We start from the raw sequence: 20,465 nt of genomic DNA, 5'->3' as shown, positions 1-20,465 counted from the left end.
ACTGCACAGACCTCTGGGGTAGCAGCCACTCCTCCCAGATTTGTCTCCCAACTCCTTGTACCCTCTATCAGAGCTGCTGAAATCCTTATTTTAACTCCTTATGAGTTATCACTATTTGGAAGAAAAAAAAAAAATTAGAGGGAAGGAAGCTCATTAATAAAAAATAAGGAGATAAAATCAGCTGTTTTTTACAAAATTACCAAATCTGTTCTAAACTTGATCATCTGACTAGATATGTGAAGGAAAAAATAAATTGACAGAAGTATAAATAATTAACTAGAGAGTGTCTCTGATAGAAAAATACAATAAACTAACAGTCTGATTTTTTTTTTAACATACAATGTATAGATCAAGCACCTTTTTCACAAGTAGGCAGTAGAGATATAGGTAATGCACTTAATGAAACAATAGGGAGTAAATGTTAAAAATAAGAAAAATTAATATGAAACTGTGAGGGCTTCTCCTTCCCAAGAGAAACATGCTGAAAAATTAAGGAAATTCTCATTTACCACTTCCCACATTTAATCTCTGTGGAAATGGAGATATAATAATCCTGCAATAACTAAAAGAAGCATAAAAAATATTTTAAGTAACATAATAAGTTAACAGTTATGAAAAAAAAATACAGTCTATATCAACATAGAAGAACCTAATTAAAAATGCCCTTAAAACTCACAGGCAAACTTACTAAAGATGAAATCCAGCAAAGCTTTTCCAGGCCAGTGTGGCAGTGGGTCTGGGTTCCTGGAAAGCAAGTTACTGACAACTGACAAAGGTATTTTATTTGTAATGCTTTGCCCCGGAGGCTTCAAAGTGTGGAAGATGCAGCTTATTGTCCCCTTACAATATCAAGAATATCAAAACAAAAATAGTAAGAGGTTTTCATTGTCGTGTTTGATGAAATAGGCTTTGGCATAGCATGCTACTTCAGCATTTATTATTTATGTGATTTTTATCGTGTCAGGCTTAATCTGCAGTATGGCTAATCTTTAATGGATTTAATGCTGCCTGTGAGATGTTGAGAATGCTCTGTAAAAAGAAGAAAATACATTGCTGCTGTTACTTCCCTCAAGAATGACGTATCCATAGGATAGCATTTAAGTATTCCAATGAAGGATATACAGCACAAGGAGTATGTTAAAATCAGGTTGAGAATGGTTGCTTCTGTTGTCATTTGGATCCCCTGGACATCCAGTCAGACCAGATTATGAATGAATTAAAGGAAATTTTAATTGTCTTCTCCATCAGACCACACTACAACTCATCTTACAGAGAAAAGGCACTGTTGCAGTCTACTGCAGGTTGTGTGCAGAGATTTGTCCCATTGTTGCTCTGTAAATGATTTCAGAGGAGGAAGAGAGCAGCAGGTCCGTCTGTAGGTTTTCCACCTGTCTGCTGAAAGTTTTGGGAAGGGGAGGCTGGGCTGGGAATGATTTGTCTTTCAGCAGTGGGCCCCCTTTAGGTCCTGGAAGATTTCCCTGCTGGCTTCTTCAGGCTGAACAGCCCCAGCCTGTGTCTATGGCAGAGATGCTCCAAAACCCTGATTTTCTCCATGGTTCTCCTCTAGACTCACTCCAAAAGGTCCACAGCCCTATACTGGGTGCCCCAGAGCTGAATGCAGGTCTCCAAAACTCTTAATTTGCTTGTGGTTTGGAATATATTCTGGCAGTATATATTTTGCTCACAGGCAAGAGTTAAAACTAGCTATTGAAACTTCATTATATAAGTGTACTTAGAAGAAAGGAAAGTGAGTGTTTTATTTCTCTGTTTGGAAAATCTTAGTACTTGTGCTAAGTAACAATTGTTAACCTACCTTCTGTAGATAACTATGTAGGATTTCCTTTTGATAAATCCCCATTTTTACATGGCCATTAACTACAATGACTGTAATGGAGGTCTTGCCAGAAACACTTGATTTTGCTAAAGCCAGATTTTGATATATTTGCCTCAGCTGCATAATTTTAACCATCAAGTTAACAATGCCAGCCTTTACTAAGCCTCTACTCAAATAACCAGCAAATTTGCTTGGATAATTTTGTTTGCTTTATTTTTCCTTTTTTTAACTGAATACCTACTGCTGAAATCCAGGCTACTGAATGTCCTGAGGCTGTGCACAGCAGTCTTTGTCTACAACTGGACTCATAGGCTCGCAATTCAGGTTGATTTTGTTGGTGGTCTTGTTTGTTTGTTTTTTTATGGTGTGGGTTTTTTTTTTTTTTTTCTGTTTGCTTTTTCTCATGTTCTACTTTGCATTATACTTTACGCTCCAGGAAGGATGACTGACTGTAACTTGTTCTCAATAGCTGTATCTCCATTGTGAGACTGAACTCCGTGAGGAAAACCTCAACAGACCAAAAAACAAGCAAAATATTTTTCATGCATTAAATTGGTATTTTTAAATAAGAAATAAGCAAAATTTCTGAATTCTAATTAAATGATAACATATTTCCTTTATTTTAGAAGTGAGAGAAGATACATATAAAAAGAGGAGAATAGCTACCTGCCTGATGCTTTTTCTGCCTTGAGGGCAAAGGGATACTGGATTTAATGTCCATAAGGGGACAAGTATAACTTACAGAGTTTGTGTACCATCTTTGTTCTGCATTTTTCATAAAGATAAATACCTTTATACTTTAGACTTGAAGCAAGGGAGGAGAGAGGAATGATTGAAAATGACTATGTACAGCAAACTATCATTTAGAGAGCCATTATTCTAAGCCTTAGCTCTCAAGTGCCTCACTGGAAAGTGCAACTTATATAAAATTTGTCTGAATGACTTGTTTATTCCTATGACCCATTCTAAGACCACCAAGTAAACATCCATATATCTATAATATTGCTTTCTTGTTGTCATTTGGTTTTAAATCTGCTGCTTGTTAGATCGAGTATGGTACTGCTACTAGAAAAGTTATTTTTTGGGTGAAAAAATATGTAGAAACTAGACAGTCAAAGGCATATTTGCTTCTGTGTATTTAACAAATCTCAGTGGCTTTTTCTTCCAACATGTTCCTTGTCCCTTGAACCGATACAAACTTGAGTAGCCACAATATCCATTGAGGGAGGAAAAAAAGTTCTGCAGCTCTGAAATGTTTCAAACAGTGGAAAAAACTCAGCAACAACTTAATCTAATAGTTACTTGCTGGTGTTTGGATTTTAATGTGGCTTTTATTAGCTTATTTTGACATTTAACTCTTCCTCTTCTGACTCTTCTCACTGGAGACACAGTGAGCATTTAGTCCTCAGCCAGGCTATGCTGTAGACAGCTCTTGGAGGTGTTGCAGAGCAACCACATTTAATATCTCCAACATCTGTTTTGGATGGTGAATTGATGTATTATGCAAAAATCAACTTGTGCTTAAAGTAACTTTTGCTTAAGTGTTTGGTGGATTTTATCCAGAAATGCAAACTTCAGAAATTTTGGAGCTACTGAAATCAGGGCAGAAATATTCTTCTCATTAGAACCAGGATTCCTTAGAGAACTATTTCTGTTTCTTAAAAGCGTATAGAAAAATATGAAAGTATAACAGGCCTTCCTTCAACACTTTTCAGAGCTAGGGCAAGGAGAACCTAAACACAATATTTTCTATCTCTTTTTGCATTTAGAAAGTAGCAAAAACAACCTCTGCCTTCCACTTTCGTGGCCATATTAATGTAATGTAGGTGATTTAGCCAAAGTGATTGGTATAAGGAAATGCTATACAACACATCCAAGAACTCTACTCTGCCTAATGAAGTGTCAATATGTCTCAAATGGTCCCTCAAATGATTTAAAGGAATTGTCAGATTTAGTCAAAGAAGCCTCCAGTGATTTATGGTATTGTATAATGCTCTTAATCATTTGACTATAGGAGTGCTTCAAATCACTCCTCATTTTTTCAGCTACTTATCCTGATGCATATACTAATGTCTGATTTGCTAATTAAGGGAGGGAGATTGCAATGCTTTGACAGACAAGGCCAAAAATGGATTCTGCCCATAAAAGAAGTCACAAAGGTAACAAAGACAATTTGCAAAGGAGGAAATAAGGCGTAAATAAAGCAATCAGTTGCAAGGCTGGAAATCTACAGTTAGGTAATTTACTATAAAAGATTAAAAATAATGCAGAATCATGGTAAACACATACAAAGCCAGAGGAAAATTCTAATAGGTTTCAAAAAATCTTCATACAAGTTCCTTTCCACGGCAGTTTTAATAGGTTCTCTTGTTAAACAATCTTCAAAAAATTGTTCTCATTATATAATCTGTTTTAAGAGGAAATACTAGGGATTCCTAACTCATTACTTCAGAGTGATGTTAAAACAAAGGACAAGACATCATGAAAGACTGCCAGAAGGACTGTTATAAAAGCAGGAATATAATGAAAGAGCAAAAAGTGATGAAACATTTGAACACCCTCAATTTTGTAAGGAATCTGACAAATCAGAGATACGATTCATTTAATGGAGATCATGTGACTATGTTAATTTTGCAAGAGTTCACAGGCTCTGACAGACATGCTTCTATAATTGCAGAAGCAACCATAGCTTTGCATTTCTAATTTTCTTTTGTCACGTGTCATATTATCAAACATAAACTTTGTGGTGTTAACAGCTCAGTAGAGATCACTGCAGAGGAATTATGTGAAAATCAGAATGTAAAATTTGGGGTAGTAACATTAGTATTTATCCTATGAGATTAGCTTCAAAATTAATTCAAATACCATAGTGTAAGAAAACTTAAATTACAGCGAATTACAATATAGATAGTATATCATATTAATTTTAATATGTTGAAATTGTAATCAGAAATAATTGGACTTTCAGTAGAAAAGTAAATGAAGTTGCTGAAGCAAAAGGAAATTAGCATTGATTGCAAGTGGAATAAACTGTGCAGATTTAGAAGGTTCTGATTTATTGAGGTGGGAACTACTTCTAAGGCCATTAACATAAAGATTTAATTAATGTGTCATTATTTTTGCCAGATAGTGCAAAGAGTTAGAAGCCATTAAAAATATAATTTCATTTTGATAGGGAAAATCAATATGAAAATTGCAGGAGAAGCATTACCAGACTGGACATTAATAAACTTAGCTATTGAAAACAATTAAGAAACAACAAAAGTTTCTAACAAGCATCACAATTTCAAGCATGAAAAGCTGTTGTCTTTCACATTCTAATGAAATCTTTGTCTCTTGGAGGAAGTAACATGTCTAGGAAAGATGTTCCTTACCTATTTGTCTGTTTCTGTGCTTCTCAGTCCCTCATACTCTCAAATACCTGCCCTTTGAGCAGTATTCAAACTGCTATAACACTGCTTCTTACATGTTTCATCCTCTTTCTGCCTAGCTTGTAACATGATTCAGAGAGTATTAAATAAACTTAAAGCATCTCTGCATAAAATGATACTGCCCTAAAAGCAACCCACTGCTTTTGTAAAAATGACCATAGGTGGATGATGTATTGGGATAATTCTGTGCTACTTTACAACACCAGTACAGATTAATATTTCTGTGAACTAGACAAGGATCCAAAAAGTCTTAATGGATAAGGACTCTCAAATATAAGTTAATTCCTGACATGAAAAACTATTCTGTTTATGACTCAGTGAAAGGGGGATACTTCCTGTGCTGATTGAAGACCTCAAGTATAAAATCCACTCATGATTTTGTAGCTCTCAAACTGTTTCTGAGGACCCTGTAAGATAAATAGGGAGAGATTGATTTTTCTCTATTTATATTCTGTAGACACAAACATTAAAAAAAAATCTTACCCTCTCTGTTTTTCCATTAACTTGAAAATACCAGAGATTTTGTAAACTACACTCTTGCTTGCCTTGAGTGGAGAATTCTGTGTTACAAGGCTCCCATCACCCAGTGAATTCTGAACGATCCTTTTATCACGTATGAATCCTTTAGAAGATAAACCAATCGTTCTCTTTCTATTATCTAACCCTTTGTACAGTAAGTGGTGTCTTTTAATTCACTCAGTACTGAAAGAGAAAGACATGGTACTGAAGCATTTTGAGACTCAGTTTGTAAATGAGATGTGAAGGGCCTCCTCCTCACACCTGATGTCTGTGTTCTGAGCACATTAGCAGTAGAACAGTGCAGCCTCTTTTCTTTCACCACTAGAAAGGGAGTAGCCCTTTCCTGTGGGGCTTCCTGGGTAAGAATTCAGAAATTGAAGCAGTCTGTCATGTTGTCCACTGGATTCCCTAGCTGCCTAAACGAGACATATTTGAAAACAAATTTCTTTGTCAGATGAAAAGAAATCCTGTCTTGAAGTGCTGCCACTCTTGAAGGGAACTCTAAACTTCTAGAAGCTGTCATTTTGCAGTGTTCATTATCAGCCTCATTGCCATTCAACAGACAGTTTGGGACAGCAAAAGGAAGGCTGAGGCTCTGTAGGAGTTGGCAAGTCACTGCATTGTGCATAGATCCTCTTTTCTGTGTATAACATTATCAGTACTGTAAGAAAAGCTGCTGAATATAACCATGTCACTGCAAATGCTGAGGCCTTTCAAGAGTATTTTATCAGATGGTCTCTGACTCAGGGCACAAAGAGCATATGTTAGGATTACTGAAGATATTTCTTTTCATCCAAACAGTAAAAAAAAACCCCAAAAAACCAAACAAATAAAAAACCAAAAAAAAACCAAAAAAAGACCCCCAAAAAAGTAAAGCCACTAAATGAATAAAAGATATTCTTAACTTGACAGCCAGATAAAAGCATTTTAGTTCTTTCTTCGCCATTCAGTTTTTGTGTCTGTTTACTGCAACGTTTAAGTTGCCTAAACCTAGATAGTGCCTGTTTTCTTTCACTTTATTATTGTAGCTAAAAGCAATATATCTATAGAAACAAGTAGTTCAAATATAAACTCTGCAACTGGAATTAATCTAAATAGTATCAAAAATCTTCTGAGATGCAGTTTTTATTTATTTTGAAGTTGTATCCTTTCTTTCTGCATTGTTAAGCTGTGATTTCCCTATTTCCTTCCTTTAGTATCATAAAATCAGTGGTGAAAGGGAAGGGTAGTGGATTAAGACACAATAAGCCACTTGATATATATAGAATATATATTTTAAAATTTCATAATTTAACCTTAATTATTGGATTATTGCACTAGTTCCATTGAGTCTTATGGAAAAAAGCACTTTAGGTTCTATATTAGGTTCAAGATGGTAACAATCTACTATTGAGGTTCTTCTTTAAGAGTTTCATTAACATATGCAGCTTAGAAGTTGCAATTGGCTTCTACTTCACAGTTAGTCAGAGCCAAGAAATAAAGGATTCTCAGATGGCCAGAGAACTGTTAGAATAACTTCACCTGGCTTTTGTACCAGTGAAGTTCAGGATGTGTCCAGTGTAACAGAATGGCAACTGTCTGAGGTGGCCCTTTACTGCCTGCTTTTACAGTGGAGCCAAGTGGTTGTGGGGATATTTCAGGTGGAATTCATGCCCTTACCCCAGAGTACAGCTGAGGTGGAGGCACCAATATCTGAAGGTAATTGCTCAGCTACAGCAGCCAAATGCCACCGACATACAAAATTGTTGATTTATGTCACACAAAGGCAGCATGGAAAGCAAGCATCTGGGTCAAGTGTGCTTTTTCAATCTTTTTCCTTTACTTTCTTGCTGCGTTCAGTCACAACAAATGATACAGAGCCAGCCTGAAGAGTGGAACTGAATGTGTGTGGGAAGATTGTCAATTTTAAAGCAGACTCAGGTGTAGATGTAATGGCCATATCAGAAAAGAAGCTTCACTCTCCTCACAGCTGAACCAACTGTGGCTACTTCAAATAGTCCTAGAGGCAGCATAAACACAGGGAGGAAAGGCTGTGTCTTTAATACTTGGGGTCGAGAGACTTTAGACTTATATTTTCCTTCATCAGGACACTTACTACTCTCTTGATGAAAAGAATGAAAGAAAAAAAAATTTTAAAAATTAAAAAACTGGACTCATCTGTTATGTACACACTGTCAGCGTTTATAACATTGAAACTAAACTTCACAAAATTTCCTTTCTCACACTTTTCAAATAGCTTCCAGTGTAACAGTGTTGGACCAGCTACACTCAACATCTTGTATGATCAGACCCTGATGTGTCAGGAAACTTGAAATGTGTAACAGAGTTGTTCTGTGTTAGAAGCACAGTATCATCTGCTGTCACACTGTGAGGAAGAATGCAAAAACCCAGACATGTGAGAACCTCAAAAAACCATTGAGAAGGTGAAAAAAAATCATTTTGTAACTTTCTAACTGTGGAATAAAAGATATTCTCTTGAAGCAGAGGTAAGGATAGTCTAGTTAACCTCCTAACAAATCAGCACCCTTGTCATCTTCTAGTAAGGCTGAGGCATGGCCATTGAGATACTCCTCAGTCTGTCCCAAGGATTTAATTGATTATCAAAGAGGTACTACAGTGACTTGGTGTTAGGCTGTTCTGCTCATCAGACCTGTCAGGACAGGTTTTGAAAGGTAAGGGTAGATAAAATTCTCAGTTGTTATCAGTTGTGAGTAATGCATTCATTTAACAAAATCAATATTTTAAAGTTTACCTAAGTTTCTTCATTTTGTAAAAAATCTGTCTACAAGTTAAAGTAAAAGCTATGAAGCCACAGTAGGTTCCCTGTATTTGTCTTATGCATAAGTTACACCTTCATGTTCTCCATGTGACGAAAATTTATGTTTTAACTCTCAATCATTTTCATATCCAAAGGATAGAGAGAGCATCTGATTAATGCCTTAACATCACATAACATGAATGTATGTTCCAGGACTTCGGACGGTGTTGTTTATTTCTTTCCTATAAGGAATACTAAACACTCAACTTCTTCCTAATGTTCCTTCAAGTATAAACAATGCTACTTTTAATTAAAACAGCATATTAAGGATAAAAGTGAGGGTGTAGGGATCAGATACGATTTCCCTTCTATAGTTATCTTCCAGGCATTATTACTAGGATTTTGTGAGGAAAGAATTAAATAGAAAGTAGGGTTTAGTTTTATTATTAATGTGAATCACATGATTAGGAGATAATACTATATTATTTTTCTGAATTGACAATGAACATGATCTTCTTAACAGGCTCCTTTTGATGCAATATTTAAAACAGTAAGTGAACGATGTGTTAGGAATAGAATAGAGCCACAGGTGTTGTTTTAGTTTCCCTGTCCCACACTTCAAATACTGAGAATAAATTAATGGATAAAATAGTCTACGTGAAGTTTGGAAAGACTTTATTAATTGCTAAAATATTTAATTTCCTGGTTTGACTCTGAATTAGAGACTTCAAGTTATATCTCAAATATTTCAAAACAGCAAGGTTTCAAGTTAAATGTTAACCATTGTTTAATCATGAGTTTGCTTCAAAGTGGCGATAATACTGAGACAGGCTGCAAAATCTTTCAAATTCCAGCCTAAATTAATAGACTTAATGAACCTTTTTCTCTGGTTTATTGAGGACATGGTTTCATTCTCGGGCTCAGGGCTCACTTTATTGTTGACACGTACACGGCTGCATCACTTGGAGAGCACAAGTGGGTGCGTGTCGCTCGCGCAGCCGCGGCCTCGCCGCGGTGGGGAAGGTCTCAGCCCCAGCGGGGTTCTGCTTGTTTGACAAAACCACCTCTGTGGGCTCCTCGGGAAAGGCTGGAGCTGATTTTAAAAGTCAGACAAATGACAGGCAGGGGAAAGTGCTGTCCTCCCCGCTGTGCCAGCCTGGCACTGATTCATGAGGAGAACAGGTGACTTTGCTGAGGCTGGAAAGAAAATATGTGGCAGAGCTGATCCCTGGCATGAGAGAGGTGCAATGCATCAGCTGCAAAAGCATCAGTGCTCTGTTTCTGTGGCCTTTGCCTTTGACTGTAAACTATCTGTCTGTCTCCTGTTAGGGTTGAAAGATGGGGATTCTTGCCTTCTGCAGGAATTAGTGTCAGCTGAGTTCAGAGTAGTGGCTGGCATTGCCTTCCACATGAACCGTCAGTGCAGGCAGTGGAGATCTAACTGATCACCTCCGTAAAACAACATGGTGATCAAAAAGCCTGTACAACCAAAGTCTTGATTCAGAATTCCTTCTTTTGGAACTAAGGAGTTGACACTATGCCAGTGGTTTGACAATACTAGGTCTCATTAAAGTGATTATTGTCATGCAATGATTAGGGTCAATTACATTTGCAAGCACCTGTGAGATGTCTAGCTGCTGCTTGGGTATGGAAAACTTGTATAAAGCTAAGCCTTGCTTAATGGAAAATCAGAGTTCAAAGCAGCGTATAGAGGAATAAAAAGGGCATTCATGTAAGAGGCAATAAATTAAAAGAGCTGAAAAAATGTGAAAATAGATGAAAATATGTATGTGAATTGCTTCTGAAAAAACATTAAGCTATGCTAGCATCTATATCAATTGTAACAATATAATTTATGTTTTCAAAGTTCCATTCATATTTATTTTCATCTAGTTGTATTTCTTTTTCTGGTATGAAATATTGAATGTTTTTTACCAACTGTTCCCTGTAATAAGACATTTGCCATGGTATTACAAGATAATAATAGCTTTCTCTGACAATGCATCTCTCTCACTCTCCATGTTTTCTGTGTGTTTTATTTGCCCTTTAATATTTTTGGCAGGTGGATTTAGATCAGAATAGCAAGTATGCATAATTCAAATGAGAAGGTCATGAACTGCTTCCCCAGAGGGGAATCCTCAGAGGGATTGTCCAGCTTGAGTTGCATAGAGATTTGAAAACCAGTCCCATTGAGTTGGTGGAAGGACTAAAGGACTTGAACAATGCATAGTCACTTCTTTCTCACCTGTCCTGTAAGGAAAATTTTAAAATATACAGTAACCTAATGGTGTGTTGCACTTATGTATTTGTGTATAGGTGGCGAATTAGCAGGGGAAGGAGAAAGTCAAGGCTTTGATCCTGAATAAATGGGAAGAATGTTGTAACAAAATGTTCCGGACTATTTAAATATGTGTTATTACCAGGGTAAAAAGAAAAAAAAAATTCCTTAATTTTGTGAAGAAGGAGGAGTTGATGACAGGCTGAGGAGTCACCACATCTGGCTGGGCCAAATACAACAGCAACATCTATGTCAGATACATCTACACTGGACACAAGTTCACTGCTGAACTTCTTTATAATTCACCCTTAATAACCAACATCTGGGTTAAACCAGCTGTTCCCAGGCTCTTGGTGTTCACCATAGGTGCTGCTGGATGGCAAAAGCAAACATTTAATGTGGGTGGATTAAGAGAGCAGGTTTTACCTTTTCCTTAAATGAAGCAGTATCAGCTGTATGAATGTTTCATTTTTTGTGCTCCAAGTCAAGCAGGGATTTCCACAATTATTCAAGTAATTTGAGGTAATTCCAAGGTATTTCAAATCAGTGTTTGAAAGCACTGGTGGATATGCTGATTGCATTTTCCATTATTTTAATTAGTCAATTCATTTGCTACTTGGTTACTTATACAGAGTTCTGTTGTGCCAGTGAGGTAAGATGTTGATGATTTCTCAGTTCAGTCAAAAATATGTTTTGATACTTGGTTTTGTTAAAAGTCTATTCTTCACTATATCTGGGGCTATACATGCTTTCGTCTTTATTGTTTCTTTGCATATATGAATAAATAATAAATTATCATTAATAAACTAGCAGGAGTTGACAAAAGAGTAAGTGCAAATGATGGATTTCTATGTAACCCATAGAGTATATTGTGGATCCTTGAAATAAATGTCAGAAGTCTGAATCTTTAAATGAAAATAGTTTTATAAAAATATTTCATTATCTTAACTAGACATTAAACTAACATTGACTTAAGCCTTCCATCACTGAGCTGAATTAAAATTAATGTGAGTGAGAATAGAAAAATCTACTATTGAGGAAAAAGATTCCTTCAGTTGAAGTTATTGATGTGGTCTCATGCATTTTATGGTTTATGCTTATGTAACACATTACCAGTAGAAATAGAGATGATGGAATGGCCTCCAAAGTTATTAGGGTGCTGTTTGTTTTATTGCTCTGAGTAGATTGCTTGATTTCAGAATAACCCAAGTTAATGGAGCTGCTAGTGTAAGTACAGTGAGCATGATTTAGTCCTTGACACATACATATTTATGTATTGTTATGTTGTGGGACACTTCTTCAAGCCATGATTATTCTATTAAGCCCTTGTATTCACTTGAATTTTTCACATGCTGATTCTTATTTACAAAATGCTATCAAGGCCTTGCAAGACCTAATGAATTTTTAATTGTGAGCCAATGATAAAGGTTTCTGCAAACACTCTGAAGTCATCCATCAGTAAATAAGTTTTATAAAACAATTTTCTTTTGCTTACTTGAATCTTACCACCCTATTTCCATCTTATTATTTGACTTCATTAAAATATAAGACATAAGTTACTCAGCTTTTGAATGCCCTCTGTATTATCAAAATTCTGACTGAATGCTCATTTACATACAGTCAAATCTCAAGCTGATTGCCATCTCTTAATGTGTCTTGAAAAACCTTAACCCCTATGAATTTTACTGTTTTGACTCATTTATCTTCATATTATTTCCTTGAAAAATGCATATGTTATGTGAACAAAAAATGTGCTTCTTTCTTTACATTGGATTATCACTATAAATTATACAATCTTCCATACTGGATTCACCATTCTATTAAAATTTTTTTTCCCCTCTATCGAAAATACCTTTATATGAAAAAATATTTTTGGTGGGCAGTTGTGTTAGAGAAACTACACCTACACTTTTTTATATTAATGTTCTTCTTTTGCTATTACTCAAGTAAGGTGTATTTGTATTGCATTTTATACCTCAGATGCTGAGCAGCGTGTGTGAGCATCAAAAGATTCTTCTTTTGTTTTGAAAGATCTTAAACCTGCCAAATTTAGACATTAAGATCAGCATGTGCATTCATGGTTAGAATTATAAAAGCAGTTTATGAGAGATGAGACTTTGGCAAAATGTAAATTAAAGAAAAATAAGTGATTTTTTAAGCCATGTTACATAGTGCAGTGAAAAGTGATAGTGCTAAGATGCAAGGAAGATTTACCAGTGGAAAATTATCACTTTTCCATAAAATTAATTGATTTTTAAATTTTTCTATAGAACCCCTGCTCCAATGTCTGTTATATTTCTTAAGCCTTTTTCAAATAGACAAGTGTGAGAATACAATTTCACTAGGTTAATTGGCTTTCCCAAATGAAAATATTAGCCTGTGAGTTCTTGGCATTGATAGAAAACATAATGATTTTGTTCTGTTAAGATTTTCAGAAAATTTCATAACTAAAACAGAGATTGGATTAAAAATTTAGTGTTTGAGAAAAAAACTTGGCACCGCCCATTATTTAATGAAGGCTATAATTCATAGTTGCTCAAGAGTAAAGAAATGTAGTCAGTTATTTCTTTTTTTTTGTGTGAATTATGTTGTTTCTGATTTGTTGGAATGATGGTACAAAATCCTCTTTGCTGCTCAAAGTACATGATGCTCATACTTGTAATGTATAGTAGAGTAGAATAGATAAAGGTGCCTGTAAAACACATCAGCAGTTTGGCTTTCCTGAATTCTTATAAAAATTGTGTGAAATAAATGATCCATTGGTATTTTGGGGCTAAGTTGTTGAGTAACATGATGGGGTATAGAAACTTTTGGTTGAAGGCTTTTTATGTACCTGATATTCCCCTTTCAGGGCTGTCTGATGCCTAAGTGCAGCAAGCAGGTGCAATTCCATGGTATAATATATAATGAGGATATGGAATGAAAAGATCCTGCATTGGAATGCATTTGAGAAAACAGCTAAGAACGTTCAGCAGAGGGCCTCAATGCCTGAAGGGACATTCCTGTGGGTACCCAGCCAGAAGGATGGCTGTACTCTAAGGCTTTGTCAAGATTTCAAGGGAGACTCCTCATATGTTTTCAGCTGGGTAGAATCTTTGACAGAAAACAAGGGGATAATATGGATTTATACATAAACATATGTGTTTGTTTATGCAAGACAGAGGAATACTTTCAGATATTAATTATAGCTGTTTATTTAAACATTATCCTTCTTTACTTAGACTAACTGCAAGGTCTTCCAAATTTCAGCCTGAACCCAAGATTCAGTTGGGTTTCAAGCTTTAGAGGTTCACTGAGGTCTATCTCCTCTTTGTGGGAAGCTGTTATATCCTTGGTACTTTGAAAATCTTGCCATCTATCACAAGACAGATTCAAAATGTTTTTTTTTTTTCTTCTACGTTCATGAGTCCATGCAGAAAAAGGCTTTTTAATGTGCTATTCAAAATAAATTGAAAAGGAGACCTCTCCAATTTACAATGCTGTCTGAATCTTCTTTTGAAGATACCAGCCCTTGAAAAATAAAATTCTCTCTTCACAAAATTGGTAACTCACAAAACCCAACCAACCAATGAAAATCCTAAATGACTTAAAAATCCTTTGTGAGCAAAGGGACTTGCCCGTAGAATAGTATTGATTTCATCCCCTTTGTTTCTCACTGGAGATTACCTTTTATTAGCATGTGCTAATAGATATTTTGGTGGAAATCCACTAAATTAAGTGGGTTTTTGACCTTTGAATTAGTGTTGGAAATATCCACTGTGTACCTAGAAATTTCACTATGGAAATGGCCATAGTTCTTGTTTAGTTAAGTTAACAAGCAGAAACAGGGTTAATTTATAAAACCTCTTAACTATTCTCTTTCTCCTGAGAAAATGTCTTAGACCATGCCCTTGTGAGCATACAATAGTGAGAGTTACAGTACTACATCGAGAAAACCCTCTATTACTTTATATAACATTTAAAGCCAGTTTTTATAGATATAAAGGTATAGCTGAAATTCAGTTAAGGTTGAAATATACTGTCCTTTGAAATGTGTCTTCAGCATGTTTGACTAGCTGTAACATTTAATTTTTTTTAAATATGAAAGGATGGTATTTTTCAAGTACCTGAAGTATAGGGAAAAAAATTTAAATGGTCACCTTTTCAGAAAGCTTTCTTCAGCCTGTTCATTTAGCCTTTTAGAAAGGGCAGGGTTATGCAAACTCAAGATACAAATAACAAAGAACAGTAGAAATGATCTTCCAGGAGGTAAGGAGAGGGGTATACTCAGTTCCACACTCTTTACTTAATGAGGCGATTATTTGTTTTTCCCTAAATAGGAAACTATATTCCTGAGAAAAAGCTACATTTTAATGTACTAGGTAAAAATTTGACTGACACTCTGTAAAATTTGAGGAACAGTAACTATAAATTACAAATTTTTGCCCTGGAAAGATTTACTACTAGATTACTACAAAATTTGATGCTTATATTGGAGCTTTAAAAATATTTATATAAGTTTTTTGGGTAAGGGGTCTGAAATGAAGGGGAACAAAAAAAAGCTCTGAAGAGAACAGTTGATTGTATAATGGCCTAAGTATCTCAGTATTATGCAAATAAGGTTTGCTGCAGGTAACTACAGAATGATTATTCTAGTGCTAAAATTGATGATGACAACTGTATTTTTCATGAATCTGACTGCAAACCTTGGCTTTTGGGGCTGACCTTGTGTAAGTGGTGACTAGTGACACAAAAAACTTCACCATTAGGTAAAGGTTCTGCTATGGAGGGACTCCAACGCAATAAATTGTGCCAACACACATCCATTTCAGGGATTCTGTAAATTAATAGACTGTTTGAGTAATTTAACAACACGGATAAATGTCCATCTGTGGAAAGTTCTTGAAAAATGATGGCAACACAAATAAAATCTAAAGAACAAGAAGTGTAGCACAAATAACTTGAGATAGGATCTAGAGTGAATCTCAAAGAAGTAGAACTATTTTATTGCAGGAAAGTCTGGGATGCAGATTCTAATAGTAAGAAAAATGAAGCTACAGTAGTAGACACATGAAGATTTAGCAGGTGGAAACCATAATATGCCAAGGGATATTTTTTTGTTTCCAGAACACCCACACTCCTAGTAACTGATATTAATGTTACATTTCTGTATGCAGAAAAATTATCTTCAAAATGATTTCACTGAAAATTTATGTTGCCTTTCTGCTGTCTTTTCTGATATTACTTACATGCTCTATTTTGAAAATAGTCTGTGTGACAGAATCTGTATTTTTCAATGTACTAGTAATATGAACCAATGTCACAATGAAAGTAATGGTTTGATGTTTCCATGTTATTAAACTTCAATTTAGTTCTTCAAAGTTATAAAATACTAAAATTCTCCACATATTTAAAGCCTGAACACTTAAAAAATACCTTATTGATGAGCAGCATCGGTGTATTAAATCTTTAATCAAAATGTGGAGAACTTGGAGTAATTAATTTTCTTGCATTTTAAATTGCTCATAACATTTTTATTATTAATATTTTGTGGTTTCAGAAATTGTATTTTATAATGTAGCAATATGAAGAGATTTCTTAACCTAGACTAAATGAATGTTTATGCTTGATAGTCCATACCATTTAGCAAAAGTCTAAAATCTCAGAACTTTTTCAGAACTTTTTTTTTTTTTTTTGGATAATCTGAAATATTTTTGTAATATATTCTAGCTTGTATTTATATGGTTTAGTGAACACCCACTTTTCTCAACAGGTTTGCAGCTTTTTAAAGTTGCACTCCTGCCATGCAGTTCCCCTTGAGCTTCAATTTGTGACATTTGGAGAGAACTGCAGAGATACTCTTTAGAGACGGATTTCCAGATGCATCTTTTCCTTTGTTATTTCTCTAGGTATGTGTAACCAGTCCTGTAAAATGATGTGTTTCTTAATTTCAGTGGGAATTGACAGTGCAGTGCAGAGTGCAAGCAGACTCAGAATCACCACCTAAAACAGTGGATGGAGAAGAAAACATTAGATTAATCCAGAGTTCCTGTGATTTGTGAGTATGACTCAAGTGTTCTAAAATTAAAAAAAAAAATAGAAAAATACACAGCTTTACAGGTAAAACCAGGTTTTCCCCAGTTGCCTGAATTATCAAGCCTCCTTTTATCCAAGTGTAGTGTTTCTATTTGCCTCACTATATTGGTACAGATAAATTATGCTTTTCCTTATTTATAGCAGGACTCACTATTTTGCCAGTCTTCACTTAAAATGTCTCAAGTGCACTACGCCTTATAAGAAATACTTTTGAATGCTTAATTTTATCTTAATCCATATTAAATTAAAACAAAGCAAACATCTGGAAAATAGTAACAACAATAACTTAAAATACTAAAAGATTTACTTTATGACAATTGGATAGTCACAAGGACCTTCATGAATCTACTTGGCTTTCTCAGAGAGATTTACTTTGTTGTTTTCCTGTATGTGTTTCATTTAAAAGGTGCATGCTGTGTGCCAGAGAATGACCATATTTCTTCCAGTTAATTTTAAAATCCTGAGAAGGTTTTTGTTGTTTTATTTTCCAGATGCCTGAAAAACTTTCTGTTAGTCAGTCTAGGTACAAGACTAGGTACAGTCATGGGACTGAAAATGAGTTTTGATTATGTACTCAAAATAATGTCATGACATGGGGCTCGTGATTGTTTAGTATTTGTTATGGTATAAAAAAGGATCACCCTCATCTGTGAACTGATGAACAGGACAATTCAAGGAAGAAATGACATTGCTTGAGGCCAAAATGGTGAAATGTTCTTCAATAGAGTTATAACCACATGAGAGAATTTTGGAGAATGAATAAAGGTCATTTGGTCCATCAAGACATATTCTTTTTAGTAGACTGTTTCCCCAAGGATCGTATCTAATTGTTTCCTGAATGACACTGGTGCTTTTTGCCTCTACAACTTTGCCTGCAGGCTATTCTAAGTATTTATTATTCTCTGCACAAAAAGATGCTTTCTGATATATATATATGCTGAATTTATTTTTCAATTTCTAGTTAAGTTCTCTTGTCCTATAATCTGTGTTGGAATGAAAATAATAACCTGAATTAACATTATCTGTGGCAGATAAGAATTTATATGCTTCAAAAGAGACAGTTCTACCCTATCCTTAAAATTAGATGCCCAGATTTATAATCTAAGTAACCAAACTGCATATCAAATGGTGGCAGGGCTCTCCCTTGGAAGATTTCACATCAGAATTACTAATTTCCCTGAATGCACTTTACTGATGTTGTTGGTGCTTCATCGCCCATTGACCAAAAACCTGTCCAATACAGAACATCTGATGACACTTGATGTCTCTTTTAACATCAGCTAAAGGGAAGACAAATGCAAGAAGTACTTTAAACTTATTTCAACAGGCAGAAAAATGAGAGGCAATAGCCAGGGACATGACAGTAAGAGCTCACTAACTTCTCCTTTGCTCTTTTTTCAAAATAACTCAGTCTTGCTTTAGTTTTAGAAGATTTAAAAGATAAATCAGACTGTCTAGCTTCTAACAGTATCAAACCTGGGTTACTGGCCTTAAAGGAAGGGTGCCTAATCTTCCTGAATCTTTACAGTTTTTGCCCAGTACTGGCCAGAGGATGCAAGCATCTGAATTTACTCAATTCAGTCACAGTCCTATTCATGTGGGGATTTTTATTGTGTCAGGCTCCAGAAAAGCAACCAAGGCAGTGTTTAGCTGGTGTAGCATAAACTACTGTAGTGGCAATGGCATGATGGTCTCCATGCCACATTTATTTTTTGTCTGGAGACAGAAAAATCAAAGTTTCTTCCTCTCTTACCATTCCCCATCCAACCACCCTGCCCTAGTTCCATCCATAAATATTCTTCATTTGCAGACTCCTTACTGGGCTTCAGATGGCCCAAGTCTACAACTCCTCAGCAGAAACAACAAGAAAAATTAGTTTTTCCCCCTCTTATGAGAAATTTCTTGAACTATCATACTGAAAATAGACACCATATCATCTGCTGTGGCAGACCCTGCTGGAATTCTTCTTCCAGCAGCCTGGCTTTCAGATTAGGTGAAGGTCTGTCATATTAACACCTCCAAAGATGTAAGAGCCAGGTTTCATAGCTGATGAACTGCATGTGTTTTAGGAAAGAAAAACTGACTGCCATCACTTAAGCACAGAGATATTGCTGTGTACAAATTATGTGAAAACCTTTATGGAAATGCAGCAAGTGCCTCCATGCTGGCTCTGAGCCATAGACACTGACCCTCTGTGGAAGGTCCATAAATCAAATCCTACTACTCATGGACAGGGTTGTGTAAAGGGAGCAAACAGGTGTCAAATTAGCAATAAAACATGTTTATTTAGAGACTTGAAAAAATACCAGGCTTTATGGAGGACTTCGACATTTCTGGGTTTAATTCTTTAGAACAGAATGAACATTATACACCCTTGCTTTCTGCTGGATAAACATCACTCAAAACATGGTCTTCAATTTGTAAAAAAACAAGCAAGAAAAAATGATGACCAGTTTCCCATACTGAAGGAGAATTCCTTCCCTGTCTATAAATGCTTGTATTAACTAGTTTTCCAACATGCATTTGAGATAAGACGGCTTTAAGCTAATTCTGAATAACCATTTTATTGAAGTGATTTCAGACACACACAATCTCTACTGAGACTCTCTTATCCCCCATTGAATAACAAGAACAATCATGATAATTACTTCAAATCACAGTTACATGGGAAGAACAAAGACCCATGAATACATCCATGGCAGAATTTATGCTGTCTTCAGTACTTTAATCATCCATTTAGCCTAGAGTGTTCTGTAATATTGCAGGCACCCTTGTATATGTACTGGTCACAAAATATTAATCTAAGCAGTGTGAGTCTTGCATACCAGTGCTTATTTCTGATCGTGAGAAGCTGGCCCTAATTCATTGCCAATAATGAGTGTGAACATGGGTTAGAGTTTGTGTCAGAACACATCTGTAGAAGAAACTAATTACAAATTATAATGGTATTGACTTTAATTTATGCTGCCATCATAGTAGGCCTATGCTTGATGGGAAGATCCCTTCTAGGTGAAAACTGAGGGGGATGATGGACAATCTTAACCAGTGCCTTGAGGCTAACACAGAATTTGAGTTGCACCACACAATCTTCTTTCCCCACCCATACTAAGATCTAGGGAGGCCCAGGGGCAAGGTAGTGTACAGATACCTTGCCAGAGCTTTCTCAGTGAAACCATTTTCACTAGGTGTGCAACACAACTGGTGTACAAAGAGAGAAAAATTGAACATTATAGAACATTGTTCCCTTGTTTAAAATTGGAAAATAATGCGAGAGAACAAGAATAATTATTTTATTCCAGGTAGTAAAACTCAGTGAAATTAAATGTGCACAAAGTTCTTTATTGCTGCAAGAAAGAAAGAAAAAAAAAAAATAGAAATTAATTATGAAAAATACAGAATGGATAAAACTATGTGTGCATTCCAGCAGAGATTAAATACTCAATGTGATTTTTAAACTTACTTTGTTTTATTAGGCTTCAGGTTACCAGAGACTCTTTTATTAAAAAAACCTCAATGAAACTGATTTTGTTTAAGCTCTAAATTAGTATCATAGCATGAGACACATGGTTT

General features: G+C 35.5%; 1 long non-coding RNA gene across 3 annotated transcripts in view; it reads left to right on the top strand.

Annotated features, from left to right (window-relative positions):
• Positions 1-20,202, top strand: part of LOC140682224 (uncharacterized) — a 162,324-nt gene extending 142,122 nt beyond the window's left edge. For all 3 annotated transcript variants that reach the window (XR_012053569.1, XR_012053568.1, XR_012053570.1), the window contains exon 3: positions 16,754-20,202. This is a non-coding gene — a long non-coding RNA (uncharacterized lncRNA). The remainder of the gene's footprint in view (positions 1-16,753) is intronic.
• The last annotated feature ends 263 nt before the right edge of the window (positions 20,203-20,465 follow it).

Source organism: Taeniopygia guttata, chromosome 1, assembly GCF_048771995.1.
Source record: "Taeniopygia guttata chromosome 1, bTaeGut7.mat, whole genome shotgun sequence".
Classification (NCBI taxonomy): Eukaryota; Metazoa; Chordata; class Aves; order Passeriformes; family Estrildidae; genus Taeniopygia; species Taeniopygia guttata.
The sequence above is the reverse complement of the archived record's forward strand: the minus strand, read 5'-3'. Positions and strand labels throughout refer to the sequence as shown.